The sequence below is a fragment of the Sus scrofa genome, chromosome 10, assembly GCF_054392235.1.
Source record: "Sus scrofa isolate SSC_HxYL_T2T_F1_AM1 chromosome 10, Sscrofa_HxYL_maternal_Yorkshire_Landrace_v2.0, whole genome shotgun sequence".
NCBI classification, from domain to species: Eukaryota; Metazoa; Chordata; class Mammalia; order Artiodactyla; family Suidae; genus Sus; species Sus scrofa.
This window is the reverse complement of record NC_139392.1, coordinates 48,372,720-48,389,418: the sequence shown is the minus strand read 5'-3', so window position 1 is coordinate 48,389,418 and position 16,699 is coordinate 48,372,720. Positions and strand designations below refer to the sequence as shown.

Below are 16,699 nucleotides of genomic sequence, written 5' to 3'. Positions count from 1 at the left end.
GAGGGTAAAAAAAGGCAAGGTGTATTCTAAGAATGACATACTAGTAATTCCTCTTAAAGTTTTCAATTTCCAATCAGGCTTGAGTAGTAAATCATTCTTTCCATAATTAAACTTGGCACTGATGAAAATTACAAAAGTTTTGTTCTCTATTAAAACATTTTTAGCATTTAATATCCATTATTTTTAGTATAATTGCTATATATAAAATGAAATCAAAGAGAACATAATGGTGGGCTTGTCTGAACACAATATCACATTGCTCTATTTTTCAGAGAGACACATATGCAAATTATAGAGTGTCTATCTTCTATTTTATAGATTAATTTTCCTGGTTCTTTTTCCTGAATCAAGTTTAAAGCTCATAAGACAGTCTGTTCTTCAAGTGTGGATGGGGAAACAGGTTTCCTGAGGCCTAACAGATGTGTAGGTTTTCTTTCCTCTGTGATGTAGTGACTCAGAGTGTAGATGCTGGAGTCAGATAACCCAACCGAGTAGCAGTTCTGCTACTGACTAGATAATCTCTTCAGTGTACCTATGAAATGGGAACCAATGATACTATTATTTATTTCATAGAATATCTGTGAACATTAAATGAAATATTAGTCATAAAAGGTAACCTACTATATAATTTCATTTATATGAAATATCCAGAATGGAGAAATCCATGGAAATAGATGGGGGATTGGTGATTACCAGGGAACAGGGAGAGAAAGGGATGGAGAAAACGTGTTTAATGGGTATGAAGTTTTATTTTTGGGTGATGAGAGTGTTTTGCAACCAGAGAGAGGTAGTGATTGAACAACATTGTGAATGAGTGGAATGTCACTGAATCATTCACTTTAAAATAATTTATTTTATGTAACATGAACTTCACCTCCATAAAAAACCTAGTTCTAAGTAGAAAATACATATATACATATACATATTTCATATCTATATATGAAGTTTGTAATGTCATTCCAGGTTGCTGTTGTCTTAAATACATGTGGAGACTCCTTTCTTCTTTCCTTCCTTCCTTCCTTCCTTCCCCCCTTTCTTCTTTTTGTTTCTTTCTGTCTCTCTGTTTCTTGTTCTTATTTAGTATTAGATTTCATGGGGGCACAACTATAAATTTTTAAATCCAGTATCACTAGAGTTTTGTGAATGATAGTTGGGAATCTGGATATAAATTTTATACTGATAAGCCAAAAGGAAGGCACACAAGTTAATTAATTCTCTCTCATCTCTCTCTCTCTGTGTTTGTGGGTCTGTATAATCACTCAAAAACTTTAAAGTGAATGATTACTAGAGTTTTGGTAGTATGATGTCATGCATTAATTTATATCAATTTCATAATAATGTGGTCAATAAAGCATGTATAAATGTTACCATTCTATAGGAATGGAAACATCAGCTGTTTTAGAACATTCAAACACTGTCTGAGTAGTGTCCATGTCATTGGAACACATTTCTTTAGTTCCTGACAACTGCATGTGTTCTCTGTGTTGTGCCTTCCTTCATCCCAAGATATTTTAGAGAACACATGTTTTCAAAATGTTATTCACAAAAGAAAGTATACTTTATCTATCGCAGTGAGAGCAGGTACAGCTGCTGAGAGGACCTGTAGTTCTGATTACTTTCAGTCTCAAGAGAACAGAAAAGATGTTCCTGATCCAACCTGTGGACATCTGTGATTCACATCTGTGTAAGAACTACTGCTTTATCCTCAAAAGAAAAAAATCAAAAATAATAAAATCTCTACTCTCAATAAGTCTTTAAGAATTGTGGAAAACCTTGTCTTCTCTGAATGTTCTGATTATTCTGTATTTTGCTTAATTGTGAGTGTTGAGGAAGTAGTGACAGAGGGTTCTTTAAAATTTTTGACATTTCCTGCTGTTTCCATACTAAGAGCATCTATTACTGTCTGTATGATTTGTCTTATTCCCAGACAGAAAACAATTTCCTAACCTGTGTTTATCTTTCAAATGCCTTTTTCTCCTTTTGTGGAAAGAAGACATTGTTAATAATACTATGTTCAGTACTTTCCTGTGTGTGTATGTTTGTGGCATTACATATTTGGTTTATATCGTCACTTAACACCCTGTGCATGTGTATGGAAAATTGGAGCTATTTTATGGAAAGTGGAATATCTCAGAATTGCAATCTATTTGTCTATAATACAAGGAAAATCATTTCTTCCTTAATTAGCCTATAAGTGCGGTTTCTTATATGTGGAATCTTTACAAAAGGATACAAATGAACCTATTTGCAAAACAGAAACAGACTCACAGACTTTGAAAAACTTCTGGTTATCAAAGGGAGCAGGTTGAGGGGGGGATGGACTGGGTGTGTTTGGATTGGCATATGCACACTTGTATATGGAATGATTGGCCAGTGGGGACCTGCTGTATGTCACAGAGAATTCAACTCAATATTCTGTGATAATGTGGGGAAAGAATCTAAAGAGAATGGACGTGGGTACCTGTATAATGAATCACTTTTTGCTACTGTTGCAGAAACCAGAGCAGCGGAAAGAGGCAAGCTGCACTTGGAGATGCAGAATAAATAGCCAGGCTTTTTCAGCACAGGATGCTGGCTGAGAAAAGTGGCCTCTAGAGTGTGAGCCCCAGGTCTTTGTTTTGGGTAGCTTTTATACCATACAGACTTTACAGACTTCCAGGTCTTGTTTTTCCTGCCCAAGCAGTCTGGCCCTCCCCCTTTCCTGAGCAGACAGTGTTCCTAAGAAGCTGAGTAAACAGGGTTACAAAAGTGAAACTGACAAGGAATGCTGGGTAAGCAGCTCTGCTATCAAGGACATAAGGTACATAGTTGCTACAAGATTACAAGAAGGGTGGTATGTGGACAGCAGAGGCAGCTGACAGGCACTTAGCTGCTGCTTCAGCCAGGAGGTTGTTTCTTTAGTTACAACTTCATTCCCACAGAAATTATCACACCATTGTAAATCAACTATACTTCAATAAAAGAATCTTTCTTTCTCTCTCTCTTTCTCTTTCTTTCTTTCTTTCTTTCTTTCTTTCTTTCTTTCTTTCTTTCTTTCTTTCTTTCTTTCTTTCTTTCTTTCTTTCTTTCTTTCTTTCTTCCCTCCTTCCTTCCTTCCCTTTCCTTTCCTTTCTTTTTCTTTTTCTTTCTTTCCTTCCTTCCTTCCTTCCTTCCTTCCTTCCTTCCTTCCTTCCTTCCTTCCTTCCTTCTCTTTCCTTCCCTTCTTTCTTCCTTTCCTTTCTTAGTTTCCTTACTTTTCCTTTCTCTTTCTTTTTTTTTTGTCTTTTTAGGCCACACCTGCAGCATATGGAACTTCCCAGCCTAGGGCTCAAATCAGAACTGTAGCTGCCGGCCTACCCAATAGCCACAGCAATGCCAGATCTGAACTGTGTGTTTGACCTACACCACAGCTCACTGAAATGCTGCATCCTTAACCCACTGAGTGAAGCCAGGGATTGAACTCACATCCTCATGGATACTAGTCAGGTTTGTTACTGCTGAGCCACAACTGGAACTCCCTTCATGCATTTATCTTGTTTCTACTTTCTTCACGCCCATCCTTTAAACTGGATCCCAGAATGACTCACAAGAAGTTGAAGATCTCCAATGATGGATTGCAGATGGAGAAAGATGAAAGCTCTCTGAAGAACAGCCATACCTCAGAGAGGTTTAGTGGCACAGGGTGCTATGGGGCAGCAGGAAATATATTCATTGGCAGTGGCTGCCACTATGGGGAGGTGGTCATGGGTTCCTCCACATGGTAAGTATACCCCACTTCTTTTCTCGCCCCTGTTGTCAGTGTCTTGGTTGGGCAATTCAGTTCTATAGCACAAACATAATACCAGTAAGTCAGGGTTAAAAGGTATGTATGTGATGGAAACCACTTCTAGAAAAATTTGACAGCTTTTAAAAGTAAAATCTTGGAAAATATACTGAGCTAGGACTTGAAAATTACAACACTCTAATTGCTAACTTTTTTAAAGCTCTAGTGTTGTCAGTATCATGGATCTAAATGTAAACTATTTAAGGAAGAAACATGTATTCTATTTCATATATATATGGTGTCTAGCACAACTCAGATCATTAATAAATGTTTATTCTTTTCTTTTGTTCACTGTCTCACAGGCATGCAGTTGGAATTGCCTACAAATCAGCTCCTAAGAATGAATGGATTGGCAAGAATGCCTCCTCATGGGTCTTTTCCTGATTCAATAATAACTTCATAGTGAACATAACAGTAAGCAAATGCTGGTGGATGTACACCCACAGTTGAAATGTCTGGGTATCCTTTGGATTATGATTCTTTCTATACTATTCTATGGTCAATATTTAAATAAAAGTAGTTTGGTTGCATTTAAATACAAATGATTATATGGTACTCACTGGCAATTATTCTGTTAAAATTGTAACTAATGTGATCACATTTCCAGGATTAAGCTATTCTATTTCTTTTTTTCCTCTAAATTGTTAACACAAATTATGTAAACTGGATTAAACACTTAGGAAAGTAAAAATATCCTTGCTGTTTCATTTGCTCAACTTATGCAACCAAGTAAGAATGATAATGGCAAACCTGATTCTGTGGGACTCCATGAGTAACTGCCAGAACTTTCTGATTGACAACAGCAAGGGTCATCTACCAAAAACTGCAACTTACAAGTTGTGTCGTAGGCTGGCTGCTCTGATTGGACCCCCTAGCCTGGTAACTTCCATATGCCACAGGTGTGGCCATAAATAAATGAAAGCAAAACCAAAGCAGAAAACCTCATGAAAGGAGTTTCTGTAGGGTGCAGTGGGTTAAGAATCCTACTGCAGTGGCTTGGGGCATGTCACTGCAGAGGTGCAGGTTCTCCCTGCCTGGCACAGTGGGTTAAATGGTTCTGCATTTTGGCAGCTGTGGCTTGAATTCAATCTCTGTACAAGGAACTTTTATATACCCCTAAATAAATAAATATATTTTAAGATAAAATAAAACCACCTGAAAGACTGCATCTCTGCACACTCACGTATTGGGGAGAGCACTTGTCAGGTGAAGTGAGGGAAAAGATAAGCCCTGGCCAGTGGAAGTGCTGCTCAGGTGCCTGATTTCAGGAGAGCACAGGGGGGCACACTTCCCTGACTCTTGAGTACTCTTCACAGGTGTTTGGGCACTGAGAGCTATGCCAGCACCTCAGTCAGCCTTCTGGTGTGGTAGCCTTCCTGCCTGCCAGGTGGGCACTGCTCCAGCAAGGAGGGCCTTCCCCCTGCCCAAAGACCCTGAAGGACTTTAAGAGGAACAGGCTCTTTTAGAGTAAAATCTGTTTCCAAACCCACGTTTGGAAGGGCTGGTTCATTTAGAGAGTGTTAGGCACCCAGAATGGCACTGAGAACATAGTAGGTGCTTAATAAATGTAAAGGAGTGACACTTAGAGTGTCACAGTGTACTGGGTGCAGGGTGGCAGGAGCAACACACAGGCCTGATGTGGCTGAGTGTTCACGAGAGGCAGCGCGGGACCCACTGGGGACAGGGTGTGAGGATGGCCACCTGCACCACACGGGAGCTCTGGAAGTTGACCTGGAAGAAACTCTTTGCAAGCACTAGTGCACCCTTGAAAAAATGTACTTTTATCCCCAGGCACTGGTATTCCCCTGACAAGCCCTGGTATCTGCAGTTTCCCCATAGCCAAAGGCAGATTTGAATCCAGGTGGGGCTTTTCCATGAGGGCACATGCTGCAGGAGGCTGGCTGTGCTCCTGGGCCTTGGGATTGAGGGCATCCAGGAGGCAGCTCTTTTGCAGCCATGCAGGACCTCCAAGCTCTCAGTTTCCTAAAGGCCCACATTTGTAGATGCTGCTTTTGTCAAGGAGGCTCTAAATAGAAAACTCGTCTTGAGCTTACAGCTCAGCCTGGCCTACTTCTGCCTCAGAACTGCTGGCTTGGTTGCTGGGTCTCTGCTGTAGGGGCTGGTTTTATAAACACAAGTCTTGGGAATATGAGTCACTCCCATCTGTTCTGTTGTTTGAGGACATGGTCATGCAGTCAGCCCTGGAGCACCAGGAGTTTGTGTGCTCAGGACTGCCTCCATGATGGGACACTGGGGCAACTGTTTGCCTGAAGACTTGGTTGAAGGAGGTCTAAGAGTTCCTGTTGTGGCTCAGAGGTTTACAAACCTGACCAGTATCCATGAGGATATGGGATTGATCCCTGGACTCACTCAGTGGGTTAAGGATCTGGCACTGCTGTGAGCTCTGATGTAGGTTGCAGATATGGCTCAGAGCTGGCATTGCTGTGGCTGAGGTATAGGCCGGCAGCTTCAGCTCCCATTTGACCCCTAACCTGGGAACTTCCATATGCGGCAGATATGCTCTAAAAGCAAATAAAGTAAAATTAATTGAGGCAGTCTAGAATGCAGGCTTACAATCCAACCACCTCTTTTATTCCTCAGGTCATCATAATTCTGTGTCCACCAGTGGGAAGTTAAAAATCAATGAAGATAATCCATGCTCCTGGGATGGAAAAATAAATATTGTAAAAATGGCCATTCTACCCAAAGCAATCTACAGATTCAATGCAATCCCTATCAAATTACCCATAACATGTTTCATTTCACAGAACTAGAACAAACAATCCAAAAATTTATATGGAACCACAAAAGCCCCAGAATTGCCAAAGCAATCCTGAGGAACAGAAGCCAAGCAGGAGGCATAACTCTCCCAGACTTCAGGCAACATTACAAAGCCAAAGTCATCAAGACAGTGTGGTAGTGGTACCAAAACAGACAGACCAATGGAACAGAATAGAGAACCCAGAAATAAACCCAGACGCCTATGGTCAATTAATCTTTGACAAGGGAAGCAAGAACATAAAATGGGAAGAAGACCATCTTTTCAGCAAGCATTGCTGGGAAACCTGGGCAGCTACATGCAAATCAATGAAACTAGAACATACCCTCACACCATGCATGAAAATAAACTCAAAATGGATTAAAGACTTAAATATAAGAGGAGATACCATCAAACTCTGGGAAGAGAACATAGGCAAAACATTGTCTGATACCAAACTTACAAATGTTTTCTCAGGTCAGAGTCTCCCAAAGCAACAGAAATAAAAGCAAAAATAAACCAATGGGAACTAATCAAATGGGCAAGCTTTTATACAGCAAGGGAAACCAAAAAGAAAACAGACAATTTACAGAATGGGAGAAAAATAGTTTCAAATGATACAACTGACAAGAGCTTAATCCCTAGAATATACAAGTAACTTATAAAATTCAACAGCAAAAAAGCCAACAGCTCAATTTAAAAATGGGCAAAATATCTGAATAGACATTTTCCAAGGAAGATGTACAAATGGCCAACAAGCACAGGAAAAAATGCACATAACTGATTATTATAGAAATGCAAATCAAAGCTACTATAAGGAGTTCCCGTCGTGGCGCAGTGGTTAACGAATCCAACTAGGAACCATGAGGTTGCGGGTTCAGTCCCTGCCCTTGCTCAGTGGGTTAACGGTCCGGCGTTGCCGTGAGCTGTGGTGTAGGTTGCAGACACGGCTTGGATCCCGCGTTGCTGTGGCTCTGGCGTATGCTGGTGGCTATAGCTCCGACTGGACCCCTAGCCTGGGAACCTCCATATGCTGCGGGAGCGTCCCAAGAAATAGCAAAAAAAAAAAGACAAAAAAAAAAAAAAAAAGCTACTATAAGATACTACCTCACACCAGTCAGAATGGTCATCATTAAGAAGTCCACAAATACCAAATGCTGGAGGGGGTGTGGAGAAAAGGGAACCCTCCTGCACTGTTGGTGGGAATGTAAGCTTGAACAACCACTATGGAGAACAGGATGGATGTACCTTAGAAATCTATACATAGAACTACCATATGACCCAGCAATCCCACTCTTGGGCATACATCCAGACGAAACTTTCCTTGAAAAAGACACATGCACCTGCCCTGAGATTGTCTAGTCAGCCATGTCCTCTTCAAATGGGGAGTTTGATTCTTCTCTCCCAGTTTGTCTGTTTTTCTTGCTTTTGGAAGCAGCTGGGTTTCTTGGGGCTGCTGTGCAGGGGGAGCAGACTTGCTGGGTCATGCCCACTCCAGGGAAAGGCTGGGGCCAGAGTTGGGACCTGCCAAACTTCCATCCAAAGGGAACACAGATGTGGCATCGTGTCACCTGCAACACAGGGCTGGTCCTTTTCTGCAGTGATCGTGGTGTGGCTGACTCCCCAGATGGGAAGAGATGGTGCCACTGTATGGGCACTACAGGACCAGATTACACAGCCGTGGCAGCCAGCAAGTGAGCGGCCTGGACTCAGTCCAGGAGCTGGTGGAGTTCAAGCTAGAGAGAGATACAGAGACAGAGAGACAGATGGACAGAGAGAGGCATGAACAGAAGATGTGGTGGCAGAGGAGGTCCTCTTTTGTGACTCTGTCCCTTTGCAGTGTGACCTGGGGTGGGACTTATACTGACCAGCTATAACAGAGCTCTGGACACAGATCGAGTTCCCACTACTCACCCATCCCAGCTGGGTCTCAGCACTCCTGAGGCATCAGGTTTAGGACGCCTCCTGGGGCCACAGCAGGTGTCATCCAGTACCTGGTAGGGGCAAGTAGTGCAGTTCCTTTGATTTTCATTGGCACTTTCAACTCTGTAGGGATCAGAAAATCCGAAGGGGATGATGATCACACATGGCAGTGAAGTGGATGTATCTTTGTAGCATCCCCTCAGGACTCTCCAGCCTGGGCCAGTCTGGGAACAGTCAGAAGAGTGGAGCTTTGGCCAGCCTCCCAGTGCTGGTCATTGGCAGGGCAGAACATGCAGAGGGATGGAGAGCCTAGTGCCTCTGCAGGGACCGGGTAGGGTGGAAGGGGGCCAGGCACTCTGGTTGCCTGGCCCCACAGGCTTCGGGGACCTGCTTGTCACTGAAAAATCACGTGTCCTGAAGAGGCCCCAAGACTCCCCTCACTCTCTCCAGAATTTCATGGCATCTGGTGGCCTGGTGGGCATCACTTGGTGCACATCCATCTGGCCAAGACCGCAAATGGATTTCTGCCAACAACAAGGCTCCCACTGCATTCAGCGAGCTCAGTGAAAACTAGCAGCGAGGCCACATCCACTGGACCCCTGGGCAAAACACTCGAGCTTCAGGTGAGCAGGTGGTTCCCTGCCTCCACTATGGCTCATGGGGAGTTTTCATCCACCACCAGGCCCCCAAGTTGTGTGCTCATCTGCATGATCATGGACTCCAGGCTTTTTGGAAGGACCAGCTCCTGGGCCCTCTTCAGAACTGTTCTCCTGCCACTGACTCAGCCTATTCTGCATCCAGCCCCATGAGTTGATGACCCACTCATGGACCTGCAGTGTCCCTTGTCACCTGGTTCAACCACACTGAATCCACTCTTCTCCTGAAATCCACTTGAGCTGCATCCCACATGCCTGTTGGTGTAGTCACTCTAAGTATTTCTAATTCCCATTGTGAATCCTGCTCAGACCTGTGATCCACTGAGAAATGCATCTTTGCTTCCAAATCTGTGGGTTTTTAAACCATCAACAAGGAAGTATCGAGGGCACCACAGAGAAGTCACTGTGTTCTGGGTCTGAAATACCCAAGAGGGCCACTCCCCACTAAACTTGTATATTTTTGGCTATGCATGTGTTTTGTTTTGTATGTTTGTGTTTTTTGTCTTTTTAAGGCCACACCTGCATCATATTGAAGTTCCCAGGCTAAGAGTACAATTGGAGCTACAGCTGCCAGCTTATGGCACAGCCACGTCAATGCCAGATCTGAACCACATCTGCAACATATGCCATAGCTTGTGACAATGCAGGAATCTTTTTTTTTTTAATTTTATTTTCCCACTGTACAGCAAGGGGGTCAGGTTATCCTTACATGTATACATTACAATTACAGTTTTTACCCCACCATTTCTTCTGTTGCAACATGAGTATCTAGACAAAGTTCTCAATGCTATTCAGCGGGATCTCCTTGTAAATCTATTCTAGGTTGTGACTGATAAGCCCAAGCTCCCGATCCCTCCCACTCCCTCCCCCTCCCATCAGGCAACCACAAGTCTCTTCTCCAAGTCCATGATTTTCTTTTCTGAGATGTTCATTTGTGCTGGATATTAGATTCCAGTTATAAGTGATATCATATGGTATTTGTCCTTGTCTTTCTGGCTCATTTCACTCAGTATGAGATTCTCTAGTTCCATCCATGTTGCCGCAAATGGCATGATGTCATCCTTTTTTATGGCTGAGTAGTATTCCATCGTGTATATATACCACCTCTTCCGAATCCAATCCTCTGTCGATGGACATTTGGATTGTTTCCATGTCCTGGCTATTGTGAATAGTGCTGCAATGAACATGCGGGTGCATGTGTCTCTTTTAAGTAGAGCTTTGTCCGGATAGATGCCCAAGAGTGGGATTGCAGGGTCATATGGAAGGTCTATGTATAGATTTCTAAGGTATCTCCAAACTGTTCTCCATAGTGGCTGTACCAGTTTCCATTCCCACCAACAGTGCAGGAGGGTTCCCTTTTCTCCACAGCCCCTCCAGCACTTGTTATTTGTGGATTTATTAATGATGGCCATTCTGACTGGTGTGAGGTGGTATCTCATGGTAGTTTTGACTTGCATTTCTCTTATAATCAGCGATGTTGAGCATTTTTTCATGTGTTTGTTGGCCATCTGTATATCGTCTTTGGAGAAATGTCTATTCAGGTCTTTTGCCCATTTTTCCATTGGGTTGTTGGTTTTTTTGCTGTTGAGTTTTTAAGTTGCTTATATATTCTAGAGATTAAGCTCTTGTCGGTTGCATCATTTGAAACTATTTTCTCCCATTCTGAAAGTTGTCTTTGTGTTTTCTTTTGGGTTTCCTTTGCTGTGCAAAAGCTTTTCAGTTTGATGAGGTCCCATGGGTTTATTTTTGCTCTAATTTCTATTGCTTTGGGAGACTGACCTGAGAAAATATTCATGATGTTGCTGTTAGAGAGTGTTTTGCCTATGTTTTCTTCTAGGAGTTTGATGGTGTCCTGTCTTATATTTAAGTCTTTCAGCCATTTGGAGTTTATTTTTGTGCATGGTGTGAGGGATTGGTCTAGTCTAATTGCTTTGCATGCAGCTGTCCAGGTTTCCCAGCAATGCTTGCTGAATAGACTTTCCTTTTCCCATTTTATGTTCTTGCCTCCCTTGTCAAAGATTAATTGACCATAGGTGTCAGGGTTAATTTCCGGATTCTCTATTCTGTTCCATTGGTCTGTCTGTCTGTTTTGATCCCAGTACCACACTGTTTTGATGACTGTGGCTTTGTACTATTTCTTGAAGTCTGGGAGAGTTATGCCTCCTGCTTGGTTTTTGTTTCTCAGGATTGCTTTGGTGATTCTGGGTCTTTTGTGGTTCCATATAAATGTTTGGATTGTTTGTTCTAGTTCTGTGAAAAATGTTATGGGTAATTTGATAGGGATTGCATTGAATCTGTAGATTGCTTTGGGTAGGATGGCCATTTTCACAATATTGATTTTTCCAATCCAGGAACATGGAATATCTTTTCATTTCTTTACATCTTCTTTGATTTCTTTGATTAAGGTTTTATAGTTCTCGGCATATAGGTCCTTTACCTCTTCGGTCAGGTGTATTCCGAGGTATTTGATTTTGTGTGGTACAATTTTAAAAGGTATCGTATTTTTGTATTCCTTTTCTAATGTTTCATTGCTGGTATACAAAAATGCAACTGACTTCTGAATGTTAATCTTATATCCTGCCACTTTGCTGAATTTATTAATCAGTTCAAGGAGTTTTGGGGTTGAGTCCTTAGGGTTTTCTAGGTATAGAATCATGTCATCTGCATACAGTGACAGTTTGATCTCTTCTCTTCCTATATGGATGCCTTTGATTTCTTTTGTTTGTCTAATTGCTGTGGCTAAGGCTTCCAAAACGATGTTGAAGAGCAGTGGTGAGAGTGGGCATCCCTGTCTTGTTCCAGATTTGAGTGAGAAGGCTTTCAGTTTTTCCCCATTGAGGATTATATTTTCTGTGGGTTTTTCATAAATGGCTTTGATTATATTCAGGAATGTTCCCTCTATACCCACTTTGGCAAGGGTCTTAATCATGAATGGATGTTGAACTTTGTCAGATGCTTTTTCTGCATCTATTGAGATGATCATATGATTTTTGACTATTTTTTTGTTAATGTGGTGTATGATGTTGATTGATTTGCGTATGTTGAACCATCCTTGTGAACCTGGGATGAACCCTACCTGGTCATGGTGTATAATTTTTTTGATATGTTGTTGGATTCGGTTGGCTAAGATTTTGTTGAGAATTTTTGCATCTATATTCATCAATGATATTGGGCGATAGTTTTCTTTTTGGTGGTATCTCTGTCTGGTTTTGGAATGAGGGTGATGGTGGCCTCATAGAATGTCTTTGGGAGTATTCCTTCTTCTTCAACCTTTTGAAAGAGTTTAAGGAGGATGGGCACCAATTCCTCTTTATATGTTTGATAGAATTCAGCTGTGAAGCCATCTGGTCCTGGACTTTTATTTGTAGGGAGTGATTTTATGACCTCTTCAATTTCATTTCTAGTGATCGGTCTGTTCAGTTGGTCTGTTTCTGCTTGATTCAGTTTTGGCAGGCTGTAAGATTCTAGAAAATTGTCCATTTCTTCCAGATTGTCAAACTTATTGCCATATAGTTGTTCATAGTATTCTCTTATGGTTTTTTGTATTTCTGCTGTATCCGTTGTGATTTCTCCTTTTTCATTTATAATTTTGGTTATTTGGGTTCTTTCTCTCCTCTTTTTAGTGAGTCTGGCCAGGGGTTTATCAATTTTGTTCACCTTTTCAAAGAACCAGCTCTTGGTTTTATTAATTTTCTCTATTGTTTTTTGAGTCTCTATTTTATTGATTTCTTCTTTGATCTTTATAATTTCCTTCCTTCTGCTGACTTTAGGACTTTTTTGTTCTTCTTTTTCTAATTCATTTAGGTGGAGGGTTAAGTTGTCAATTTGGGATCTTTCTTCTTTTTTGAGAAAGGCCTGTATTGCTATAAATTTCCCTCTGAGCACTGTTTTCGCAGCATCCCAGAGATTTTGAGAGGTTGTGTCTTCATTATCATTTGTTTCAAGGTAGTTTTTAATTTCCTTCTTGATTTCCTCATTGACCCATTGGTTTTTTAGTAGCATGTTGTTTAGTCTCCATGGAGTAGGTTTTTTCTCTTTGCTTTTCCCATGGTTGATTTCTAATTTCATGGCATTGTGGTCAGAGAAGATACTTGAGATAATTTCTATGCTCCTAAATTTATTGAGATTCGCTTTATGTCCCAATATGTGGTCGATTCTTGAGAATGTTCCATGAGCATTTGAGAAGAATGTGTATTCTGATTTTTTTGGATGTAGTGTCCTGAAGATATCAATGAAGTCTAACTTTTCTATTGTTTCCTTTAGGATCTCTGTTGCCTTATTGGTTTTCTGTCTAGAGGATCTGTCCATTGATGTGAGGAGGGTATTTAGGTCTCCTACTATGATTGTATTCTCATCAATATCTCCCTTTATGTCTGTTAATATTTGTTGTATGTATCTGGGTGCTCCTATGTTTGGGGCATATATGTTGATGATAGTAACATCCTCTCCTTGGATGGATCCCTTAATCGTTAAATAGTGTCCTTCTTTGTCTTTCTTTATGTCTTTTGTTTTAAAGTCTATTTTGTCTGATATGAGTGTTGCGACTCCTGCTTTTCTGTCATGTCTATTGGCGTGAAATATTTTCCCCCACGCTTTCACTTTCAATCTATATGTATCTTTTGTCCTAAGGTGAGTTTCTTGTAGGCAGCATATTGAAGGTTTTTGCCTTTTTATCCACTCAGCCATTCTGTGTCTTTTGATTGGGGCATTCAGTCCATTGACATTTAAGGTGATAATTGATAGATGATTATTTATTGCCATTTGATCCTCGTGTTCCAGTTGATTCTATGGTTCTCCATTCTTCTTTTTTTTTTTTTCCTTTTTTTTTTTGGTTGGATGGTCTCCTGTTATTATCTGCTTGAGTGTATTTTTTTTTTCATTTTTTGCAAATGCAATATTTGGTTTTGGCTTGTGGTTGCCCTGTTTTTTAAGTATGCTAACCCCTTCCCATAATTGTGTGTTTTAGCCTGATGGTCCTGTAAGTTCAAACACTTCATTATTATATTAAAATTAAGAAGAGAGACATACATACAAACAAAAAGGATTATTTACCTCCTAACATCCCTTGACCACATTTTATGGTTTTGATGACTCTTTTAGTTTTTTCTTTTTAATTTTATTTTGTTTGAAGCATGTTCATGATTAAATCTGTATGCTGGCTTATTTGAGTGACTGCTCTCTGATTGCGGTTTCCTCAGTCCTAGTTCTTCTTCTTCTTCTTCTTTTTTTTCTTTTCTTTTTTCTTCCCTTTCCTTCCTTTCTTTTTGGTTTAGAGAAGCCCTTTCAATATTTCCTTTAACCTGGGTTTTGTGTTGCTGTATTCTTTAAGTTTTTGTTTGTTGGGAAAAATTTTTATTTCCCCTTCTATTTTAAATGATATTCTTGCTGGATAGAGTATTCTAGGTTGCATATTTTTTCCTTTGAGCACTTTAAATATCTCTTGCCATTCCCTCCTGGCCTGTAGTGTTTCTGTAGAGAAATCAGCTGATATTCTTATGGGGGTTCCCTTGTAGGTAACATTCTGTTTTTCTTTTGCTGCCTTTAGGATCCTCTCTTTATCACCAATTTTTGCCATTTTTATTATGATGTGTCTTGGTGTGGGTCTGTTTGGGTTCAGTTTGTTTGGGGCCCTCTGTGCTTCTTGTATCTTGAATCCAGTATCCTTTAGATTTGGGAAGTTTCCAGCAATAATTTCTTCAAATATATTTTCCATTCCCTTATCTGTTTCTACTCCTTCTGGAATTCCTATTATGCGTAGATTGGCCCGCTTTATATTATCCCATAGGTCTCTTATATTGCTTTCCAGTTTTTTGATTCGGTTTTCTGTCTGTTGACCGGATTGAGTGATTTCCATTATTCTATCTTCCATATCACTGATTCGTTCTTCTGCATTATTCATTCTGGTTTTTACTGCCCCTAGTTCAGTTTGCATCTCTGCAAATGAATGTTCTAGTTTTTCTTGGCTCCTCCTTATATTTTCTAGCTCCTTTCTGAGGGTATCTGCATTACTGTTCATATCTTCTCTTAATTCCTTCAGTATTTTCACTATTTCTCTTTTGAATTCCAGGTCTGTCAGACTGCTGAGATCTGTTTCATTGTTGACTGTTTTAGGTGAGTTCTCCTGTTGGTTTCACTGGGGGTGGTTTCTCAGCTTCTTCATCTTGCTTGTTGTCTTCTTTCTCCTGAGGGAGTTGTACTGTCCGTTATCGGGTAGTGTTTGCCTTGTCACTGCCGTGGAATATTTCCTGAGGGCTGTCGTTGTTGGTCAATCTTTTTTGAGGCAGTGTGGCTTTTCTGGAGTGTTGATGGGACTAACAGTGTTTCTTTGAAGCAAAGGAGGACTTCCTGAGGGCAGACAGGACTGGGAGGTCCACCCCACGATGGTAGCAGATTTCACTTGGTTCTCAGCACCCCCTGGGGTCTTGGGCGGGTAGCAGGGCCCTTGGAGACTCAAGAGGCTCCTCCCCAGGGCAGCCGGATTCAGAAAGACCGTCTGAGATCTTTTCCCGATTCGGCCAGGCTTGCTGCAGCTTTTCTGGGCTGCAGGGGGTCCTGCCTGGAGCTGGCAGTCCTATGCAGCTGGTCCACTAGGTCTCAGCACCCCTTGGGGTCTTGGGCGGGTAGCAGGGCCCTTGGAGACTCAAGAGGCTCCTCCCCAGGGCAGCCCGATTCAGAAAAACCGTCTGAGATCTTTTCCAGATTCGGCCAGGCTTGTTGCAGCTTTTCTGGGCTGCAGGGGGTCCTGCCTGGAGCTGGCAGTCCTATGCAGCTGGTCCACTAGGTCTTAGCACCCCCTGGGGTCTTGGGCGGGTAGCAAGGCCCTTGGAGACCCAAGAGGCTCTTCCCCGGGGGAGCCCGTCTCAGAAAAACCGTCGGAGAATTAGGTCGATCTATTCACGGCCTGGCTAGGCTTGTTCTAGCTTTTCTGGGCTGCAGGCCTTTTCTAGGGGGCTGGTGGTGTTTGGTGCTGCTCTGTGGAAGTGTAGCCCCTCCAAAGGGCAAGCAGGCCTGCGCAGGGAGACCCCCTGCGGTGGTAGGCTTCAGGCAATTGTTGAGGCCAGCCCTCCTGGATGGCAGGCAGCCCCAGGTTCGGCGAGAGCGTAGGGGGTGGCGGGGGTGGGGGGAGGGAATGCACTGGGAAGCACAGCTTTCTGCTAGCTAGCGGGCCTGTAAGCTTGCTGTGGCGTGGGGGGTATTCTATGGGAACCCACCCCATCTTCTCTCCGCTCCCCAGCACGGGCGCAGACCAGGCTCTTCTCCCAGGTTCCCTCTGAGGCGGCTTTCCACTTCCCCGCCCCTAGAGTATTGCTCCCTTCCTCTGCAACAGCTTTGTTTTCTAGTCTCCCAGGCAGTCTCTGCCCCGTCAAATGGTTTAGAGACCTCCCAAGCAGTTTCCGCTCTTCCCCGCCCCCCTAGCCCAGGGACTAATCTCTGGAGCCGAGTTCTCGGTGCCCAGCCCCCACCCAGGCGTCCCCCGGCCCCCTCTCGGGGACCAACCTTCAGAGGCGAGGTCTCGGTGCCCAGCCCCCACCCAGGTGACCCCCGGCCCTTTCCCGGGGA

The 16,699-nt window shown here is 42.4% G+C and overlaps 1 protein-coding gene across 1 annotated transcript in view; it reads left to right on the top strand.

Moving 5' to 3' along the window:
* LOC110259044 (USP6 N-terminal-like protein) overlaps positions 1-16,699 on the top strand; it is a 61,987-nt gene that overhangs the window by 22,206 nt on the left and 23,082 nt on the right. The gene's annotated exons all lie outside the window — the stretch shown is intronic.